The sequence below is a fragment of the Callithrix jacchus genome, chromosome 15, assembly GCF_049354715.1.
Source record: "Callithrix jacchus isolate 240 chromosome 15, calJac240_pri, whole genome shotgun sequence".
Lineage (NCBI taxonomy): Eukaryota > Metazoa > Chordata > Mammalia > Primates > Cebidae > Callithrix > Callithrix jacchus.
The window spans coordinates 53,738,905-53,760,298 of NC_133516.1; the positions used below are offsets into that span (position 1 = coordinate 53,738,905).

The window sequence follows — 21,394 nt, forward strand, 5'->3', positions numbered from 1 at the left end:
CAGGAGGTGAGGAGCGGGAGAGGGAGCAAAGCTTCATCTGTATTTACGGCTGCTCCCCCTTGCTCACATTACTGCCTGAGCTCTGCCTCCTGTCAGATCAATTGTGGCATTAGATTCTCATAGGAGTACAAACTCTATGTGAACTGCACATGCGAGGGATCTAGGTTGCATGCTCCTTATGAGAATCCAATGCCTGCTGATCTGTCACTTTCTCCTATCATCCCCAGATAGGACCATCTAGTTGCAGGAAAACAAGCTCAGGGATCTCACAGATTCTACATTACGGTGAATTATATAATTATTTCATTATATATTAAAATGTAGCAATAATAGAAATAAAGTGTACAATAAATATAATGTTCTTGAACCATCCCAGAACCATCCCCACACCCCCATTGGTGGAAAAATTGTCTTCCATGAAACCAGTCCCTGGTGCCAAAGAGGTTGGGGACCACTGCTGTAAAGCACATATTGAGCTTCTTAGTGGTCTATTACAGCTGACCCTGAACAACATGGAGGCTAGAGGTGCACAGTTGAAAAATTTGTGTGTAACTTGATTCCCCAAAATCTTAACTACTAATAATCTACTGTTGACCAAAAGCCTTACCAATAACATAAACAGTCAATTCAAACATATTTTGTATTCTTATGTATTGGAGCATATACATGATTATATTCTTACAACAGAGTCAGCTGAAGAAAAGAAAATGTTACTAAAATCTTAAAGAAGAGAGAATATATTCACTCTTCATTAATCATAAAGGTCTTCATCCTCATTGTCTTCAAGTTGAGTAGGTTGAGGAGGAGGAGGAGGAGGAGTTGGCCTTTCTGTATCCAGGTGGCAGAGGCAGAAGAGGTGGAGGAGCTGGAAGCGGGGAGCAGGAGAGGCAGGCATGTTCAATGGAGATTTTATTGAGAAAAACCTGCATATAAGTAAACCTGGACAGTTTAAACCCATGTTGTACAAGGGTTGTCTGTGCTGTGTAACAAACCACCCGAAACTTAATGACTTGAAACAACAGCAATCATTTATTGTATCTCACAGTTTGCATGGATAATTCAGATGAAGTATAGTTGGGCAGCTTAGCTCTGTTCTACTCTCTGGGGCTGCAGCTGGAAGACTTGGAAGCTAGGGGCTGGGATCATTTGAAGGCTTAATAGGGGTGGGAGCATCTACTTCCAAGGTCACTCACATACATGGCTGGCAAGTTGGTGCTAGATATTGGCCAAAAGCATCAGTTCTTCTCCACACAGTCCTTTCCTGAAGTCTGCTTGAGTGCCCTCACAATATGGCGGCTGCCTTCCACCAGAGCAGGCTATCCAAGAGGCAAAGGCAGGTGCCTCAATGTCTTTTATGGCATAACATCAGAAGTCATATACTGTTCCTTCTGTAGTATTCTTCTCATCACACAGGTCAGCTCTGGTTCATTGTGGGAAGGGACTACCCAAGGGCATGAATACCAGAAGGTAAGAATGACAGAGGGCCATCTTGGAGGCTGGCCACCAAACAAAGTGATAAGCGCATAATAGGAACTCAGTAATATGAGCTATTATTTTACATTCTAAGAACAAAAGAGGTAAAGACTTGGTAAGGACTTGACTCTGGAGACGCAGGAAACTGAGAGCCAAGTTTCCCACCTGGTGTTCACCCAGCTCCTCCCAGCCCTGCTCCCTGGGGGCAGACAGCTTATTCTCTGCTTGATGAAAGGTCTGCCTCTCTAACCTTCCCTGGAGCCAGGCAGGTGGAGGTTGGCTTTCAGCACGCATCTCAGCAGGCAAAGTAAACAGAGGGTGCAGAGATATCTATAATGCTGTAATTAAGCAGAGAAAGGTGCTAACTGCAAATCCCGAGCTCCAAATGTCCTCCAAGGGGTAGTTAGGGCTGTGTAGAATCTGTTAACTGGCAATAACTTTGAAAGGAGGGTTTGCCAGAGAGAAGCCAGCTTCAGCATAGATCACCTGCAGACAACCATGGGCTGACTGTACATCTAAGCTCATTTGTTTTAAACTGAAAGCTCTGAGCCAAAGAGTCCAGCCTGGGATTGAATTAATGATGAGCATGAATGAAGCTTGGCATTGCTTCCCTCACAGACAGGCAGGCAGTCAATGAATTTTTCATGTCTTGCTCACGGTGCCATTTTCTCTGCCAGGTTCTCAGACCACCCTTGGTACATGGGCTGTGAGGGGCGGGTTTGGCTGGAGAGGGGGATGACTTTATTCTCTACTTGCTCCAGAGTCACCCACAGCAGACACTTTGAGAATGCCTGCCCTGTTGACAACAATCTGCTCTTAATGACACCCCCTCAGTTCAGCAGGCATTTGGTGACACAGGATAATATGTGGCCTCTCCCATGGCTATAGATGACTGCTTTTCATTGGGCTCTTGAATCACATTGGGCCAAGCAGAGTCCCTTCCCTGGGGATGTGGAAGTGGAACCCAGTGAGACAGTCGTTCCCATGGCGTGCCTGGATCTTCACCATGCGTTCCTGATAGCCATGAGGGGGAGTATTTTTCACCAAGAAGCAGAAGACAATCTTCTAGAAGGAGCTAGAGGGAGAGGGAAAGCATGAAGCAGAAACATCACAGCAGAGATAAGAGATGGAAAGATAATCTGGACTTTCGAAGTGCCAGCTCTGGTCCCTTCCTGAGGAACTTGTGTGTTTCCTCCCCTAGTTCTCAGAGACATCTCTATATCCTTATAAATTTCCATCTTCTACTTAAACTATTATGTTGGTCAAATGTAAGTGCGGTTTCAGACTGTGAATTTTAAATCATTGTAACTAGGTTCAAACACATCTTTACTAATCAACATAGGAACCATTACAATCAGCACATTTTTGCCAAGGAGAAATAAGTTTGTTTATTCCTGTAGCATAAAAATCTGTGTTTTGGGATTCAATGAACTCTTGGAAAGCATTTTCTGTTTCCTGCTGGTTGTGGAAGCTGTTTCCCTGTAAAAAGCTGTCAAGATGCTTGAAGAAGTGGTAGTTGGTTGGTGAGAGGTCATGTGAATATGGTGGATGAGGCAATATTTCATAGCCCAATTCTTTAAACTTTTGAAGGATGGGCTGTGCCAACGTGCGGGTGAGCATTGCCGTGGAGAAGAATTGGGCCCTTTCTGTTGATCAAGGCCAGTGGTGGGGGTTGCAGTTTTCAGTGCATCTCCTCAATCTTCTGAGCATACTTCTCAGATGTAATGGTTTCACCAGATTCAGAAAGCTGTAGTGGGTCAGACTGGCAGCTGTAGTAACCATGACCTTTTTTTTTGGTGCAGTTTGGTTTTGGGAAGTGCTTTGGAGCTTCTTCTTGGTCCAACCACTGAGCCGGTCATCACCAATTGTTGTAGAAAATCCACCGCTGTGGCTCATCACAATCCGATTGAGAAATGGTTCATCATTGTTGCATAGAATAAGAGAAGTGACACTTCAAAATGATGATATTTTTGACTTTCAGCCCATGAGGTTTTTCGTTTTATTGAGCTTTTTCATTTTATGAGGTTTTTCATTTTATTGGGCTTTTTCAACTTTCCAATTTGCTTCAGATGCTGAACAACCATCGAATGGTCGATGCTGAGTTCTTTGACAACTTCTCAAGTGGTTGTAAGAGGATCAGTTTCGATGATTGCTCTCCATTGGTCATTGTTGACTCCCAGTGGCCAGCCATGACGCTGCTCATCTTCAAGCCTCTCGTTTCCTTCACATAACTTCTTGAACCACCACTGCACTGTACGTTCACTAACAGTTCCTGGGCCAAATGTGTTGCTGCTGTTGTGAGTTGTCTCTGCTGCTTTATGACCTGTTTTGAACTCAAATAAGAAAATCACTCAAATTTTCTTGTCTAACATCATTTCCATAGTCTAAAATAAACATAACATAAATGCAAGTGATAAGTCATTAGCAAAAATACATAAAGCGAGACATGCTCATTAAAATGATATATAACATAACCACATTTATTTAAGAATGTATTCCAATATCAAATGGCAAATTCCAACAGTGCAAACACCGCAATTACTTTTGCACTCACCTAATAGGAGAGCTGTGGTTTTCCGTTACTTGCCTAATGGGCTCACCAGTTTGAGAAATTATTTTGTTCTGTTCTCCCTCCTTCTGAGACCAGATGAACTTTAGGGTGTGAGAGCACAGCACCGGGAAATAATGATACAGGCCTCTGTTCTCAAGGGCTGAACTGGGGCTGACATACCTGGTGCCTGGGCAGGCAGGTTGGGCCCCTTTAACGAACCCAGCCTAGAGAGAGCACCCCTCCTGCAGACACACTCACTGCTACTCAGCTCTACCCCATCCTCAGCATCAGGATATGTGAGATCACTGTGGCTGGATTTTGCTGATATTTCAATAGCATAAGGAAGTTTGGACTATTGTGTAAAACTTACTGATTTTAGAATGTTGCAAATAATTTTTAAAATGTTAAATATACTCTGAGAGGCAAAGTGAATATATCTATGGGCACTGTCCAGTCTGCAGCCCTCAGTGGAGGGCTCTGCCAGGGCCATGGTGAGGGTGTGGAGCCAGACATGTGTTTGGTGGAAGGACTCGGCATGGCTTAGCTTTGGGATACTGATGGAGTGAGGGGTAGTGGCTTCCACTACAGCTGTGGTGGTCCCATGCAGTACCTGAGAAGGAGCTGTTCCTCTGAGGACATGCTGGGGAGGCTGGACACTAAACACCGTGGCCTTGAGAGCACCAACAACGGTCCCCTGTGGTCAAGGCTGTGATGGGAAGAGGAGACCACTGGGACGGACATTTCTGTGGCCCACCCAGAAAAGAAGTCTCTGATAAGTGATAGAGAACCTGAAATTGACAGCATGGTAATAAAATAGAAGGAATGATGATAATGGGAAATCCTGTGCATCAAGGACCAGCTCCTTGCCTGCTCCCTAAAGATTGCATGAGCCTAAAATTCTTATACAGAGAACGAAGGGTGAGGCCTGGTGTATAGCTTAGTCATTTAGCGGCACTGGTGAGATACTAGAGAGTGAAAGGACAAACCAGGGCACTGTACTCTTCTCTCTGCTCAGGGGACATCTTTGAGGTCAGCTGCATCCTCCTTTCTCACATGGCTCCAGCCCCCACCTGCATGGCTGGCTGGATGTTTTAAGTTGATTAGAGGAAAATACAAAAATAGGACATTTCTTAACCTGAGATTTGTGGAGCAAATTCACATTGGTTATACTAGCCACCAGAAAATCTTTTTTTTTTTTTTTTTTTGAGACAGAGTTTCACTCTTGTTACCCAGGCTGGAGTGCAATGGCGCGATCTCGGCTCACTGCAACCTCTGCCTCCTGGGTTCAGGCAATTCTCCTGCCTCAGCCTCCTGAGTAGCTGGGATTACAGGCACACGCCACCAGGCCCAGCTAATGTTTTATATTTTTAGTAGAGATGGGGTTTCACTATGTTGACCAGGATGGTCTCGATTTCTTGAGCTCGTGATCCACCCGCCTCGGCCTCCCAAAGTGCTGGGATCACAGGCATGAGCCACTGCGCCCGGCCCACCAGAAAATCTTAATAGAGATATTGCACTAGAGTCTTCCTAGTCAGGCTGTATCAGTCAGGGTTCTACCAGGGGAACAAATCTCACTCTAGGTGTTTAAAACAGAGGCAATTTAGTACAAGATCTTGGTCCCCAGGGGATGGAAGAGACTGAGAAGGCACCGGGACTTGGTGAGAAAGTGCAGGGAGCCTCCACCATTCCTAGGCTGGGGGCACCTAGCAGAAGCTGGAACCTTGCTGGGCCTATTGGTGGGAGCTGGAGCCATGTGAGAAAGGAGGATGCAGCTGACCTCAAAGATGTCCCCTGAGCAGAGAGTACAGTGCCCTGGTTTGTCCTTTCACTCTCTAGTATCTCACCAGTGCCGCTAAATGACTAAGCTTCAGTGGAAACCAGCTAGAATGTGAGCCTGGGAAACAGACTCCAAGTGTTGGCCTCCCTGAGCTGCAGAGCAGAACAGGGGAAGGATGAGGAATGGACCAGAGAAAATCAGGGAGGATGGGCAGATGCACCAGAGAACATAAAGAGTGGAGCACATTCTAGAAGCATGAGTGCATGAACTAGACTCCTATTTCTAGAGATCTCTCCTAACCTGTAGCTATCCCCTGCTCTTAGCTGGCATGTACAGGTTCCTAGCCAGAGATGGCCAGATTACCATGCTAGTGAAGAGAAGGAGCGGAAAGAACAGCTACTTATGGCCACTCCAGAACTGTCACTTTTATGACAGGAACTATATCAAGAGCCTTACACTACTAATCTCATTTATTACTTTTTAATTTTTTTGGAGACGGGGTCTCACTCTATCACCCACGCTGGAGTGCAGTGGTGCAATTATGGCTCACTGCAGCCTCGACCTCATGGGCTCAAATGATCTGGCCTCAGTCTCCCAAGCAGCTGGGACTACATACAGGTGTATGCCACCATGCCTAGCTACTTATTTTTTTTTTCTTTTCCTAGAGATGGGGTCTTCTTGCTATGTTGCTTAGGCTGGTCTTGAACTCCTGGGCTCAAGCTATCCTGCCATGGCCTCTCAAAATGCTGGGGTTTCAGGTGTGAGCCACTGCACTCAGCCATGCTTATCTGATTTAGGGTGAGAGTTAGTTTCTTCTTCAGAAACAGGCTAACTGAGGACTAAAATGGACAAGATTTAGGCATACATTTTTGGGTATCAAACCACAGAAGTTACTCACCAGGACATTGGGTTCCTTGGTTTCAAGGACAATTTGCTTTCTTTAGGACTTAATCTGGTCCCCAAATGCTTTTAATTTTGGCAGTCAGGATCCTGACCAGTTCATCTAATATTACCGCTCATATTTGTGTCACGAAAAATTGGTATGACAGAGTACAAGCTTGTGATGGTATCAGAGGTATACGTATGGCTAAAGGGCTGATTAGAGTTTGTAAAACATGCCATGCTCTGTCTCCCCCTTACCGCCTCCTCCCCAGCCCCATGCACTCCCACATAGCCTGAAATATTAGATGGATAGTGGTTGGCAGTTTTAATTACAGGATGTCTTTTATGGCTATTGGTCTTCCCAAGTTCTTCGAGTTGAAGAACACTGATGGTTGTTCATGTCATCGGTTGTGGTTGGAGTCCCTGGGGAACTGTGATGGATTGGTTTTGTGGCCTTGCTTCAAATTTCTCTCTGTAAACAGAGGTCTGGGTTAATTGCATATGGTGGAGCTGGATGTGGGATTGGGATTAATTTCAGTCAGTCTTATTTCCAACCACTCCCCCGACACATATCTGCTCTCCTACTTGAGCCGACCTCCTCACTGTCACTTTTAAACCCACCATGCCCTTCCTTCTTTCTTGCATTTCTGTTGGCTGTTCCCTCAGCTTAGGATACCCTTCTCATTTATCTCTGGAGAGGTTTCTCTTCAAGGCTCAGTCAGGATCCTCCATGGAGCTTTCTCAAAGGAACTCCATGATGCAACAGTACAAATTCTGCCAGCACTTGTAGTATACAATCAGCCTCATTATTAAAAAGATATATTTGCTGATATATCAAATACACAGTATCAGGGATCAAGGTGTCAAAGGGATGGAAACCACTGTCCCTGATTGTTATATGATTTACCATCTATTTGAGGAAACAGCACATTCATTTATTCATTCTGTAGGTACTTACTGAGCAGCCACAAAGTGTAGGCGCAGCACCAGGCACTAAGAAATATCCATAAATATACACAGATAGATATGAAACATTAAGCAACAACATGAAAACATCTAAATTCTAAGTAACAAGTATGTTGGAGTATTATCCAGCAGTACAGTACAGTTGTTTGAAATGAGACAGAGAGGGAATAAAGAACTGGGACTAGAGCATATCCCTACCACTTGGAACTGTGTAAGCTTGGGTGAGACATTTAACTAAGGCTACCATGGCCAGTTGTGTCCTGTCCTTTGTGCTTATTCTATAGGATGTGTGAGCTAGAAATCCATCCCCAGCTCTGCTCATCATGCTGTGCTCTCTGGTGCTGGGACCACATCAGCCCAGAGGAAGGGGTGCCTTTTGTAATTCTCCCACTCATAGTGGGTGCCATTTTGAAATTCACTCTCCAGGAACAGATATTTTCTTCTTATTCACAGAAGATAACACAGAGCTGGCAGAACCCTCCACTTAACCTCTCTGAGCCTCATTTTTCTTATTTACAAAATAGGGTTAATAAAATCTAATCTAAAAGCTTGTTGGGAGGCTTAAATGAGATAACATACATGACTGATCATGAGTCTTTAGTTGCAAAAGAAAGAAGAGAGAAACATAACTTAAACTGGAAAAACAAAAAAAAAGATGCTTTGGTGTATACTGTTGGGAAAATCACAGAGGAAGAAGACCCAGGATCTTAGGGACCAGAAGTAGGGCATATCCGTCAGGATTTAGGAAACCAGACCATTCCAGGCATTTCAAATAGAAACCAACTGAATGCAAAAATTAGGAGCGTATACAATGAGTGGATGAGCTAGAAGAGCAGAAGTCAGGGGCCATAGTTGGACTATAGATTTCAAGGGCATTACCAAGGCTGCGTCTGGTTCAGGGATCAGTGAGCGTCAGTGATAGCCACCCTTGCTGCTACCACAAGGGCCATGCAGGCCTGTGAAACTTGGGACTAGACTTAGAACACTGAATATCTAATTAAATAATTGACACAAAAGTCCCCCTACGGAGGGCTCTAAAGATAGGAGAGTTCATTACAGGCAGATCCACATGCAAGTTCTATCCTCTGGGAGGTCACAGAAATTCTCCAGCCCACACCTGCAGAATGCCAGAGGCAGTCTTTCATGGCAGTCTCAAGGGTAAGGCAGTGAAATGGAGATTGCACCTGCATTTTTCCTCACATCTTGGAAGTCACCCAAAGCCTTCAGGGGTGCTACAGGCAGAGCCCGTGAATGATGATAGGGATAGTGGGATGAAGTGTCAGTCCTGGCTGGCAGGAGGGCAGGAATTAGCAGTACAGGGTGATGTTAAGAGCTCAGGCTGGGCAGTCAGATGGATCTCTGTCAAGTTCCTGTTTCGCTGTGTCCCAGTTCTTTAACCTTAAGAAGCTCTTTGAAAACCTCTCTGACCTCAGTGAACTCAGGTGTAAAACGGGATGATGATAACAATGGCAGCCACTAGGCTGTTAAGAGGCTGAAACAAAATTGTGTCCGAGCAGACCCAGCAGGAAGTTTCTGTATGAGGGTGCCTGGCACACAGTAAGTACCCTCTGTATGTCAGTGGTGATTACAAGAGTTCTCATATAATGTATAGCCCTGCTTCAGGGTTATAGCAATGGCCCAGTATTCCTAACCCCCCAGGCACCCCCCAATAAGCACAGCTTATCCACAGTGATGATCTGGTCACAGCCTAAACTGGAGAGTCTATTTGGATGAACAGCAAAAGGTAATGGGGGCAGAGATAGAGAGAGAGAAGAAAGAGAGAAAGAGAGAGAGAGAGAGAGAGAGAGAAAGAAAGAAACCAACTCAGGCCATCTCTTTCTGATCGGCCTTACAACCAAACCTCCTAGGAGCATCTCTCAGACAGTCTGGTTGCTAAATCACCACCACCACAGTAATTGAAATAGAAAATCATGCTCGACAGAACAACCTAGCAACACCACCATTAGCAGCTGTGGTTTTTCATTGCAAACTGGGGAGCTAGTATGCCTCTTTATGTGTGTCCTGGCACAGTTAGATATATATCTTCACCAATATTTCAATAGGGACGGGCCCTTCCTGCTCTTTCCTTCCACCCAGTGATATGTGGGGCTGTTCATTCAGGGGGCCCAAAAGGAATAGTAAACTTCTCCATGTTATCGGAGGCTGCTCAGCTCTATGGCTAATGCAAGAGTCTCATATCCTCCCTCCCTCCCTTCCTTCTTTCCTCTACCATCACTGAGCTTACCTTTGTACAAGGAAACAGAAATTAAACAAATAATCACACAGGTCTATAAATAAAAACTGCAATTTGTGCTTGAATTGGGAAAACTGTGCTTTCCAGGGGAATCTGGTATCTTTGGAAAGAAGAAGGAAGATTTATCTAAAGAAATGCTAAGAGTGAAAAGGTGTGGGCATAAGGGAGAAAGAGGAGAATGTTCTAGAGATCTACAATAGGTGCAAAGGCCCTGAGCCACAAGGGAGCTTAGCGTATATGAGGAACCTAAAGGGCACTGGTGCCAGGGGAGGCTGGGGGAGATGGCAGAGGGTGATGCATGGATCTTACAAGTAATTGGAAGACGTTCCTGCATGCTGCTGCTGGAGTAAACGTAACACCTGGCTCTGATTTTGTTGCTTCCTTGTCCCAAATTTTTAGTTATTCTTATGATCCATTACAGTGGTTCCCAAGGAGAGAGAATTATGAAAGTGTGGGGAGTGTTTTTGGATTTCACACTGGCATTAGGTGGAGTAGGGATGGGGTTACAGAGCATCAGATATTCTGTAATATGTGGGATTGTCCCAAATTATGGATTTTGATCCTATATCCCATGTAATTTTTTTTTTTTTTTTTTGGTTTTTATGTTTTGAGACAGAATCTCACTCTGTCATACAGGCTGGAGGGCAGCGGCATGATCTCAGCTAACTACAACCTCTGCTTCCTGGTTCAAGTGATTCTCCTGCCTCAGCCTCCCAAGTAGCTGGGATTACAGGTGCATACCACTATGCCCAGATAGTTTTGTATTTTCAGTAGAGATGGGGCTTTGCCATTTTGGCCAGACTGGTCTTGAACTCCTGATCTCATGTGATCCCCCTGCCTTGGCCTCCCAAAGTGCTGGGATTACAGGTGTGAGTTACCACGCCCAACCCATCCCTTGTCATTTTGAGCAGACTGAATGTTGCTGAAAACCCTGTTGCGAGTTTTCTGAGCTATCGTGGTTTTAGTATATGTCTGCGAGTTTGTTAATACCTCTTCCTTCAAAGCATGGAGCCTAATACTCCTCACCTTGAATGCAGACCAAACTTAAGGACTGTCTTCTAAGGAAAAGAATGTGATAGAAGTGATGCTATGTGACTTTTGAGGCTGGGTTGTTAAAGAAGAGCTTCAGTTTGCCCCTCTCTCTGGGATTGCTCACTCTGGAGGAAGCCAGCTGCCCTGGTGTGAGGACACTCAAGCAGCCCTGTGGGGAAATTTGCACAGGGAGAGAGGCATCCTACCGACGGCCAGCACCAACTTGACAGTTGTGTGGTGAGCCACCTAGAAAGTAGGTCTTGCAGCCCCAGTCAAGCCATCGGATGATTCTAGACTTCAGCTACGGCTCTGGACATCACAGAGACAAGCCCTGCCTCCTGTGCCCTGTCTGAATTCTTCAGACATACTAGCACAACAATTTTTTTTTTTTGCGCGGGGTCTTAATATGTATTATAGATTCTAGAAACACAACTACTGTGTAAATCAATGGATCGTTGTACTTAGTTATGTTTGAACCTTTGCCAAAAGTTGTTTTCCACTTCAAAAATAACATTGCCAATAGCAAGTCTCCTTAAGGTACTGAAGCAACACACCTGTTAACAGTCTAAAGCTGCAGCTCTCACCACCACAGTGATTCCTCATGTGCGAATATTCAGCTGAATATTGTCTTACATTTCTTATATTCAAATTTGTCTATATTGAGTTGCGAACATCTGACTACTTCATTACATTGCCTAATAAATACAGACCTATGCATATGATATTATAAATGACAATTCTTTTATTTCTCCTTTAGACTTGAGTTGGACTATTATACTTATTTTTAAAAATTCTGTAAGTGGGTGGGTTATATTGAAAAGATGAATTTCATTTCAGGGTGGTAAAGAGACATTATAAGATAGTCATCAAGAAAAAGAAGGTGAGACATGAACAATCGCTAGTGAATATTTTATGGACTTAGGAAATTAAGATCAGTTGTTCTCTTACCCCTCAATACCCTCAGCAACCTTCCAGCATGACTCCTCGCTGTTTCATTTTATGAGCCATCTTCTCTAGTTCAAAATGGGCCTTCTCACTATTCCCCAAACGGACTCAGCACATTTCTGTCAGGGCATATCATTTCCTTAAGTGAATTCCATCTCTTTTCTTTTGGTCTTTCAAAATCCTACTGATCTCTGACTTCAGCATTCCTTTGACAAATAAAGACAGTGTGCCTCTGGAGGCCAGACCCTGTGCTGTGCCCTTGTCCTGTAATGAGACAGGGGCCTTGGCGTTTCCCCAGAGCCTCCAGTCTGTCCAGGAAGCTGACCCTATGCAATTACAGTGAAGTGTGATCGTGGAAAATACTGAATACCCACAGAGAGTTAGCATTGAGGCAACTTCATGCATGTGAAAATCCTGTTTTGAGTTCTCTGTGCTATAATGGTTTCGAAATATGCCTGCAGAGAGCAGAGTGGTCCCCGCCTAGTCCTGAAGAGGGTGAGTGACAGGTGGGCTGGAAGACCACCCTGTGCTCAAAGCCTCTCATCGTTCCAGCCTGAATAGCTCCTTAGCTTTTAATGTTCATTTTGTATGCACTTTGCCTACTTCCTACAAATTATATTGCAGGGCTTTGCGATTAGGCACTTCCGTCATCTCCCCATTCCCGGAAGCATTCCTCTAGGAGAGGCACTCTCGGGAACTGAAGCAGGCCTGGAAAACTTTAGAATTAGACCTGGTTTCTCTCGGGTGGCTGCCACATGCTGAAAATGGTGAATCAAGAGAGAACACAGAGTCTGTGTGACCTGGTTGCAGGTAACTGAGGCCACTTAGATCAAGACTGAGGTCTCTTTCCCAGAGGTCTCCCTGCAGCCCACCTGTTGTGACAGCTGACAGGGCCTGACTGCCCTCTGCCAGCACACAGGGATCATGTATGCATGCCCAGCTCAGCGGTGTGGCCTGCAGCCCCTTCTCTGAGCACTGACTTCCTTTGCTTTCCTCATGACTGACCACACTTTGAAATTCACACACATTCATACACATGCACACACAGCCCACCTCTCAGGATGCACTCAAAAACGTGTTCCAAGAAGCAGCCTGAAGGAGACACTGCTGAATTTTCCTCACTTTGTGAGAAAACAGATTTTCTAGAAGTACCAAGCAAGGGGAAGGTCCCTGCCCCCAACAGCTCTTTCCAGAGCAGCCTGGAATTTGGAGGGGAGCCAAAGAGGATGGCGGTTTCTGGCCACTTGAGGGCACTCTGGAATTCTGAGACCAGCAGGGAGCTGATGCGTTGGGTTCTTTTTTCTTTCTTTTTTTTTTTTTTAAACGCAATCTCAGTTAACCATCAGCAGACAATCTGGAAATTAATCCTCAAAAAGGGAGCGGCGACAAATGGGTTTTATAATGAGGACTTGAAGCCAGGCAGAGCAGAGGGCAGGCACGGCAGAGGTAAAGCAAAGGACCGCAAGTTTTACAGCAGGTGAGAAACAGCCTGGGTTTTGTTTGCGGTAGTAGCTCAGAAGAAAGAGTTCAGTTAACCCGGTGGTTCTCAACTGGGGGTGATTTGTGCCCCCAGGGGACATTTGGCAATGTCTGGAAACATATTTGGTTATCACAACAGTATGTGTGTGTGAGCTGCATCTAGTGAGCAAGAGCCAGAGATGCTACTAAACATCCAACAGTGCACAGAGCAGCACCCCCGACTCTGGGAGCAAAGATTTAAAACTGGTCCTGATGCCCCGGTTGAGAAACCCTGAGTTAACACAACGGCAGTTTGAAGCCCTGCCTGCTCAGTGAGCAGGAGGTCCGCATTCCAGTCCTCTCCGCATTTCTAGCCTGTGCTGAGCTGAATGGTTCCCCAGAAAGTGGTCTCGTTCTGCAGATGCTGTCACGATTCGTGGAGGAAGAAAAATTAAAAAGCAGCCTGGGATTTTCACTGCAACTCTCCCACCTCCACCCCAAATCCTAGGTGGGGGTTTCCCTTCTAGCAGACCCTGGGATGAGGATTGTAGTCCAAGTAGTTTATTTGGAAAGGAATCCCAGGAAATACTCATGAGGGATTGGGGGAAGTGAGGCAGGGAAGGGAAGGATGCCAGCATGAGAGGTGCCCTTCAGTAAGTAACCACTGTGGGCAACAGGGGCACAATCCAGCTGAAGTGTCCTGGGAGCCAGTGTGGAACATGCACCTGTGCTGCAACGCTCATCAGCCATTGGCTGAGGGCTGCAGGGTGGGATGGGATGGGGAGAGGACCCTCGGGCATTCGTTCTCTGGTATTGAAACCCACTTTGTTAGCAGAGGGAGGGGTTCTAGCAGCTCAAGAATGTCCTCAGATGTGGACAAGTGCTGGCCAAGGCTGTAATACTAAGGCCTGAGAAAATATGAGGGGACAGATGGCCTCTGCTCTATTCCCCCACCACCTCAAGGAGTGTCCCAAGTCCTAAAAGACTGACTCGTCCTCTATTTCAGTACAGCAACTCCCTCTTTTGACTGTGCTAGGATGAACCACGGTCATGTGATAAAGGACAAGTGGACAGTAGCAATGCCTCAGTGAGGACTCCAGTGTTTTAGTCCCTCAGATGGACATCCTGTAGCATTAGCCAATGACAGATCTGACTACATTGAGTATGTATCACAGGAGGAAATGTCAACATCAGGGCTCCTAGCAGGAGCTAAGGCGACAAATTGGGATTTGATAAGACTACAAAGTCTATGTCAACCCACCTTAAATGTGTATAGGAATCAATCCCCCAGGGCCTTATGAAAAGGCAGACTTGCAGCCTGGCCAACATGGTGAGACCCTGTCTCTACTAAAAATGCAAAAATTAGCTGGGCATAGAGACCTGCACCTGTAATCCCAGCTACTCAGAAGGCTGAGGCAGGAGAATCACTTTAACCTGGGAGATGGAGGTTGCAGTGAGCAGAGATTGTGCCATTGCACTCCAGCCCGGGTGACAGAGCAAGACCCTGTCTCAAAAAAAAAAGAAAGAAAGAAAGAAAAGGCAGACTTGGATTCAGTGGGTCTAGGGTGACTGTGTTGGGCTGCTCTTGCGTTGCAATAAGGAAATACCTGAGAGTGGGTAATTTGTAAAGAGAAGAGGTTTAATTAGCTCATGGCTCTGCAGGCTGTGCAGGAAGCATGGTGCAGGCATTTACTTCTGGTGAGGTCTTAGGGAGTTTTTACTCACGGTGGAAGGCAAAGCTGGAGCAGGCACGTCACATGGTGAGAATGAGAGCAAGAGAGGGAGGTGGGCTGGTGCTACATGCTTTTTAAACAATCGGATCTGTGTGAACACAGAGCAAAAACTCACTCATCATCATCACCAAGGGGATGGCGCTAAGCCATACATGAGGGATCTGCCCCCATGTTCCAAACACCTCTGTATTAATCCATCCTCATGCTGCTGATAAAGACATACCTGAGACTGGGTATTTTACAAAGAAAAAGAAGTTTAATGAACTCATATGTCCACATAGCTGGGGAGGCTTTATAATCATGGCAGAAGGTGAAAGGTACGTCTTACATGGTGGCAGGCAAGAGAAAATGAATGCCTAAGCAAAAGGAGTTTCCCCTTATAAAACCATCAGATCTGGTAAGACTTATTCCCACCACCATGAGAACAGTATGGGGGAAACCGCCTCCACGGTACAATTATCTCCCAATGGGTCCCTCCCACAATAGTAGGAATTATGGAAGCTACAGTTCAAGATGAGATTTGGGTGGGGACACAGCCAAACCATATCAACATTTTACCAGGCCCTAACCTCCAACACTGGGAATTACATGTCAACTTGAGATTTGGAGAGGGACACAGGTCCAAACCATGTCAACAGGGCTTGAGATCCTGTATTTCTAACTGATTTCCAGGTGCTGTCCTTGCTTCCATCCACTGAACCAGGAGAGGAGGCCGTGGTACAGCCAGCAAGCCCAACTATGTCAGCATCCCTGAGAAACTGTCTAAGGAGATCTCAGAAGAAAGGGATTGGCAACTCGAAGACTCTAGTAAGAGACATGATGTGATTTCTTTTTCACTCTACCCAGACTGTGATACCTAATTTCCTTTTGTTTTTCCTTAAAGGACCCTCCTTCTCCTCCCCAATTTATTTGCTGTGGGTCTCATGAAACCTGGAGCTTGCGTGTCTGAAATAATTTGAGAGGGCTGAGATTTAGCTCTGTGTCTGGGCCCAAACAGTTTGATTTGTGTATCAGGAGTTCTGCAACCTTCAGCTTCCATTTCCTGCTTCCTGATCACAGGCAGCTTTCATAGTCAGAGGCTAAGTGAAACAGTATAGGAAAGAAGAAAGCTGAAGAGGGGCACATCACAGGTTGGATCACAGGCAGCATGAAACCTGGTGTACAGGACAGCAAGTCAAGTGTGGAAGGATGTCAGATGTCAGTGTCCAGACCATTTCCATTCATGTCCTCAGCAAATCTTTATTGAACCTCTATATGTCAAGCATTGTTCTAGGTGGTGGGGTTGAGATATTGAACAAAAGAAACAAAAATCTCTGCCTACATAGAGTTGACATCTGAGAAATAAGATTAAATTCTAAGTCCCCTCAACTGACTGAATAGACCCCTCTTGGCCAAAGGGACCTCCAAGGAACCTTGAAAACTGAATTCCCAGCATGATAGGAGGTTGAACATGACTTATTATACCCCCGCCCCCCGCCCTTGCTAACCACCATTCCACCATTAGGCTTGCTTTCCTAAGAGTTATCCAGAGAGGGGTGGGGGGCAAGGAGAGGGAGAGCATTAGGACAAACACCTAATGCGCGTGGGGCTTAAAGCCTAGATGACAGGTTGGTAAGTACAGCAAACCACCATGGCACATGTATACCTGTGTAACAAACCTGCAGGTTCTGCACATGTATCCCAGAACTTAAAGTAGAAGGAAAAAAGTGATTTCTAGACCGCCACGATAGTAACACAGTATTCTGAATTTGACTGTGTATTTACTTTTACTAAGAAGATTTATACTTTCATGTGTTTTCATGTTGTTACTTTAGCATCCTTTTATTTCCACTCAGAACAACTCCTTTTAGCATTTCTTTTAAAGCAGGTTTAGTGGTGATAAACTCCCTCAGCCATTTTAAAAATAAATGTTAGCATTTATACTTGAGATCTACAACATACATGTAGATAGGAAAATGGTTACTATAGTGAAGCAAATTAACATGTCTATCATTTCACATAGTTACACTTTCTGTGACAAGAACAGCTAAAATCGACTTATTTAGCAAAAATTACTAATTCAATGCAATTTTATTAACTACAGTCCTCACATTGGTCATTAGGCCTCTAGACTTGTTTATTCCGCATATCTGCTACTTTGTATCTTTTGACTTATATCTCCCCCTTTCCACTGTTTTATTCTCTATGTCTATACATTTGACCATTTTTGCTTTTAGATTCCACATTAAAGTGAGAGGCAATTAAAAAAAAAAAGAATTAACCAGAAACCAGCCCTTTCAAAAGACTTACTCTACCTTGAATTTAAACCACTGACCAGCTTCTCTTCCTGATAAGAGACCACCAACCATGGACCGGTTCTGGCCGGGTTACAGGGACTATGTACAGGATGCCTCTGTGTCCTGTTTACACCTTTTGACATATAGAGCTGAATTTTCATGCACTTAAATGTCAAGTCTCTATCTCAAAGTGAACATGGGATGTTTATAACATGCATGTCTGCTTACTACACATGCTAGTGCTCCCTGTCATGCACACTCATAGCTCCTCCTGTAGTCTGTTAAATATGTATCCTTAGCCAACCCGTTGGCATAAGTTCCAAATTCTGTACCCTGCTTTCGGTTTCTGCTCAAGGCTCTACTTCCCAGCCTGCAGGCTGCAACCCTTTATAAGGAATAAAGCTGAGTAGGGGCTACAAGATGAGTGGGATTGTGGAGTTGCCATTTAAAATAATATGGTCAGGGAAGACCTCCTTAGGAAGGTAACATTTGAAGCAAGCCTTGGATAGGATGTTAATATGGAATTCTAATTTACTTAATTTTATTTAATTAAATTTTAATTTAATGCAGAAAAATAATTTTGTTTGTTTTTTTTCTTTGCTGTCCTTTCCTTTCCTTCCCTGAAGGATGGAGGGCAAAGAATTTCTCTCTCCTCACAAAATTTGAGGGTTTAAGCTCATGCTGCCCTGGAGGAAAGAGAAAGCAGTTTTTCAGTTGCTAATGAGTTAGCCATCAAGGTTTACTGTCAAAAGAAAAGAGAAGTATCTCAGAGGGAAAGAAAAATAGGGGTAGATTTTTCTCTAGAAATAAAGGGGGTCTATAACCCGGGGAAGGAGGGGAGAAAAAGGGGGGAAGTCTGGGATGAGGTTTAAGGAATAGGAAAATAATTCCTGCTGCAGGCTTCTTCCTTCAACTGTTAGGCACTGCAAACTTGGACAACGGCATGGTGGCAACCATGTGAATTACAGCCTATAAACGTATGGACAATTGCAATCATGATTTTCAAGAATAACTCGAAAAGCTTTTGATATGGGCACAAGAGATCATTGGATAGCCTTTCAGTGGAATAGTAGGTGCACCCTCTGCATGGCTTATCTGATTCTACCAGGGTCTGTCCTTTTCATGTTTTTAAATGAGCTCATTCAAACTCTTTTGTGAGAAACTGATAATAATGCAAATAAGCTTGGTCCAGTGGCAATGCCACTGAGTCCCCCTTGGAAGAAGACAATATTGCATCTGTAGGGAAGGAAAAGATAATTTTCTCTCTTCCCTTCATAGTTCTTAGCTGGGACAGACTTCTATAACAAAAGGCAGATTAACAAGAGCAAGAGAAGTATATTAACATGAATGCTTCATATATATATGGGAGATACCCATAGAAATGAGTCAATCTCAGAGGTTACTCTGTCTGCACAGATTTACTAGTACAGTTTCTATTGATATTGCCCATATCACAGCTTACTAGAGTAAATGGCCCAGCAATGCACAGCTAGGAAGAAGTACAGTCGGACGCCAAAGCCCATGCCCTTGACCCTGGGCTATTCTGCTGCTAGTGCACAGAGAAGTGGGGATTCCTAGGCCTTGGGACTTAGCAAGGTCCCAGCACCCTTGGAGATCAAACACCAGCTGCTAATAGGAAGAGAAAATGGAAGAAGTCATCTCTCCCACAATTTTCAGGACTCCCAAAGGGAGACTGGGATGAGGGGGTGAAGGTGCACACAGGCGGACCATGGTAGATGGAAAGATTTTCTAACAGGTAAAGGCATGACTCACACATAAAATGAACACAGGTCAAAGATTTCACTTAACTCAATTAACGGGAAAAAAAGTTGTTAGGTTTTATCAACCAGTACAAAGGAGAATGAAAAGGCAGACACTTACATAGGTAGTCAGAAATGCCCAAATGGATTTGCTAATAGGTGTGTAGGAGATCAGGATACGCCACCCCAAAAGATGCCACTATCATTTTGAGCTGAAGGTAATTGAGAAGAAGCAGGTACAAGAAAACTCTTTGTACTTGCCTAAAAGCAGGATATAAATTTACAAAGGTAACATTTTCCTCCTTCCCTCTTTACCAGGAAGGACAAAACAAGACACTGAAGAAACCTTAGGCCCTTATCAGCCAGGAGAAGACAGCAGAAGCATCTACCTGACAAGCTGTATTCTCTAGCCTTTATCTGCCATTTGCCTTCCCACAAGTTTGCCACCCCTAGAGACCTAGAGTCCTTTTCCTTTGTCTTATCACTTTCTAAAAATTTACTGGGTTTGTTTTTTTGTGATAGATGCTACATAAGCCTAATTTCAAAGCTGCCTCTGAGATTTACTCATTCTGTGGGTATCTCCCACATATACACGAAGCATACATGTTAATAAACTTTGTTTTTCTTTTGTTCATCTGTGTTTTGTTATAGGAGTCTGTCCCATCTATGAACTATGAAAGGTAGAGAGAAGACAATTTTTTCCTCCCCTACAGATACAATACTGACCGCTTCCAAGGGGGACTTATTGGCATTATTGTCAGTTACCTACAAGAGAGTTTTGAAAGAGCTCATTAAAGACAATGAAAAGGACAGACCCCAGTGGTACCACTTCCAAGCTGTGCAGTGCTGGACAATATAGTAAACTGTGATCTGGGCAATATGAATAGAAACTGTGCTGATAAATTTGTGAAGATTCAATCAGTGAATGCCTGTGAAATGCTCAGCACCAGGTAGGTCTGGAGTTCAGTGCATGCTTGCTTGGTAGTGGTTGCTGATGTTCCACTCTACTGTCACCATGCTGGGTATTTTCCATCATCTCACTCTATTCTCTGCCATTCTCCACCATGCTCTGTGGCTCAGGAGGCACCTTTCCTGCGGTTTCTGGTTGGGTTTTACCAGTTCATTCTCCCCCTCTGCAATTGCCTGGGACTGGTGGCATCCCTCAAAGGTCACAGCTCCTCCTGGGAAGCCCATGCCACCTCCAGGTCCCTATAACTATCCTTTTCTGTCCCTTGAAGGCCTCGGGGTGATAATAGCTCTCTATTACGAGCCCTGGGTTTTTGCATCTCCACTATGGTGTCCCATACCCTGCCCACCTTTACTAAACACACCTCCAATTACCCACACTGAGAGCACCATCTATGTCCTGGCAGGACCTTGACTGGGGCAGCCACCAGCTTTTTTTTTTTTTGAGATGGGGTCTAGCTCTGTGGCCCAGGCTGGAGTGCAGTGGTGTGATCTTGGCTCACTGCAAACTTTGCCTCCTGGGTTCAAGTGATTCTCCTGCCTCAGCCTCCCAAGAAGCTAGTCAGCAGCATTTTGAACACTGCACTGTGTCCATTTCTGTTCCTTAAGTGAGTGATGCCAATACTCCTCTTGAGTCTCATGAAATCCGAAAGCTGGATCCTTTGCTCCTGTTTTATCTTAGATGTAACTTCTCCGCAATGCTTGCAACACAGGTAGGGAATGCCACCAAAGTCCCACACCAGAAGGGAGCATTCCTTTTTGTGACTGATCCCAAACACACATACGAGAAAAAGAAGAGTGAAGAGATGAAGGGTCCATACAAAGATGAGTTTATGTAAACAGACTTTACTAAAATAATCCTTATCTTCCATTAGTTCCCCCATATGCATTCTAGTTACTGCCCCATAATTTGTGATCCCTGGAAACCAAATCCTCTTGTCTTTGTTAAAAGGGTATATAGGCCCTCAAGTCTAACTGGTTGAGTTTCATTTCTTTTCTGTAAACTCACATGCAGATAAATATGAGTAAAAATTGTGTGCTTTTTCTTCTGTCAATTTGTCTTTTTGTCATTTTAATTCACAGGCCCCCAGTTATATCACCTAAGAGGGTAGGGGAAAAGATTTTCCTCTCCAATACCAGTGTCCCTGCTTCATCTCAAAGAAAAGATGATGGGCTTTACAATGGGTCATTTAGAAGAGATTTAAGTCCTGTACTTTTTTCAGGAAGGAGCATCTTCAAATCTTACAAATCTCTCTCTTACTAACTGTGTACCACTCATGTGTCATCATGAAAACATTACCAGGTTACTGAAAAATCTAAA

At 44.5% G+C, this 21,394-nt stretch overlaps 2 long non-coding RNA genes across 3 annotated transcripts in view; one reads left to right on the forward strand and one right to left on the reverse strand.

Moving 5' to 3' along the window:
- Positions 1-636: 636 nt before the first annotated feature.
- The window catches only part of LOC108588461 (uncharacterized), a 147,066-nt gene continuing 126,308 nt past the window's right edge, over positions 637-21,394 (reverse strand). For both annotated transcript variants that reach the window (XR_013527427.1, XR_013527428.1), the window contains one exon: positions 637-3,796. This is a non-coding gene — a long non-coding RNA (uncharacterized LOC108588461). The remainder of the gene's footprint in view (positions 3,797-21,394) is intronic.
- On the forward strand, positions 13,202-21,128 carry LOC118148005 (uncharacterized). Its single transcript, XR_004734744.3, has 3 exons — positions 13,202-13,357; positions 15,744-15,878; positions 19,759-21,128. It is a non-coding gene; the product is annotated as an uncharacterized LOC118148005 (long non-coding RNA).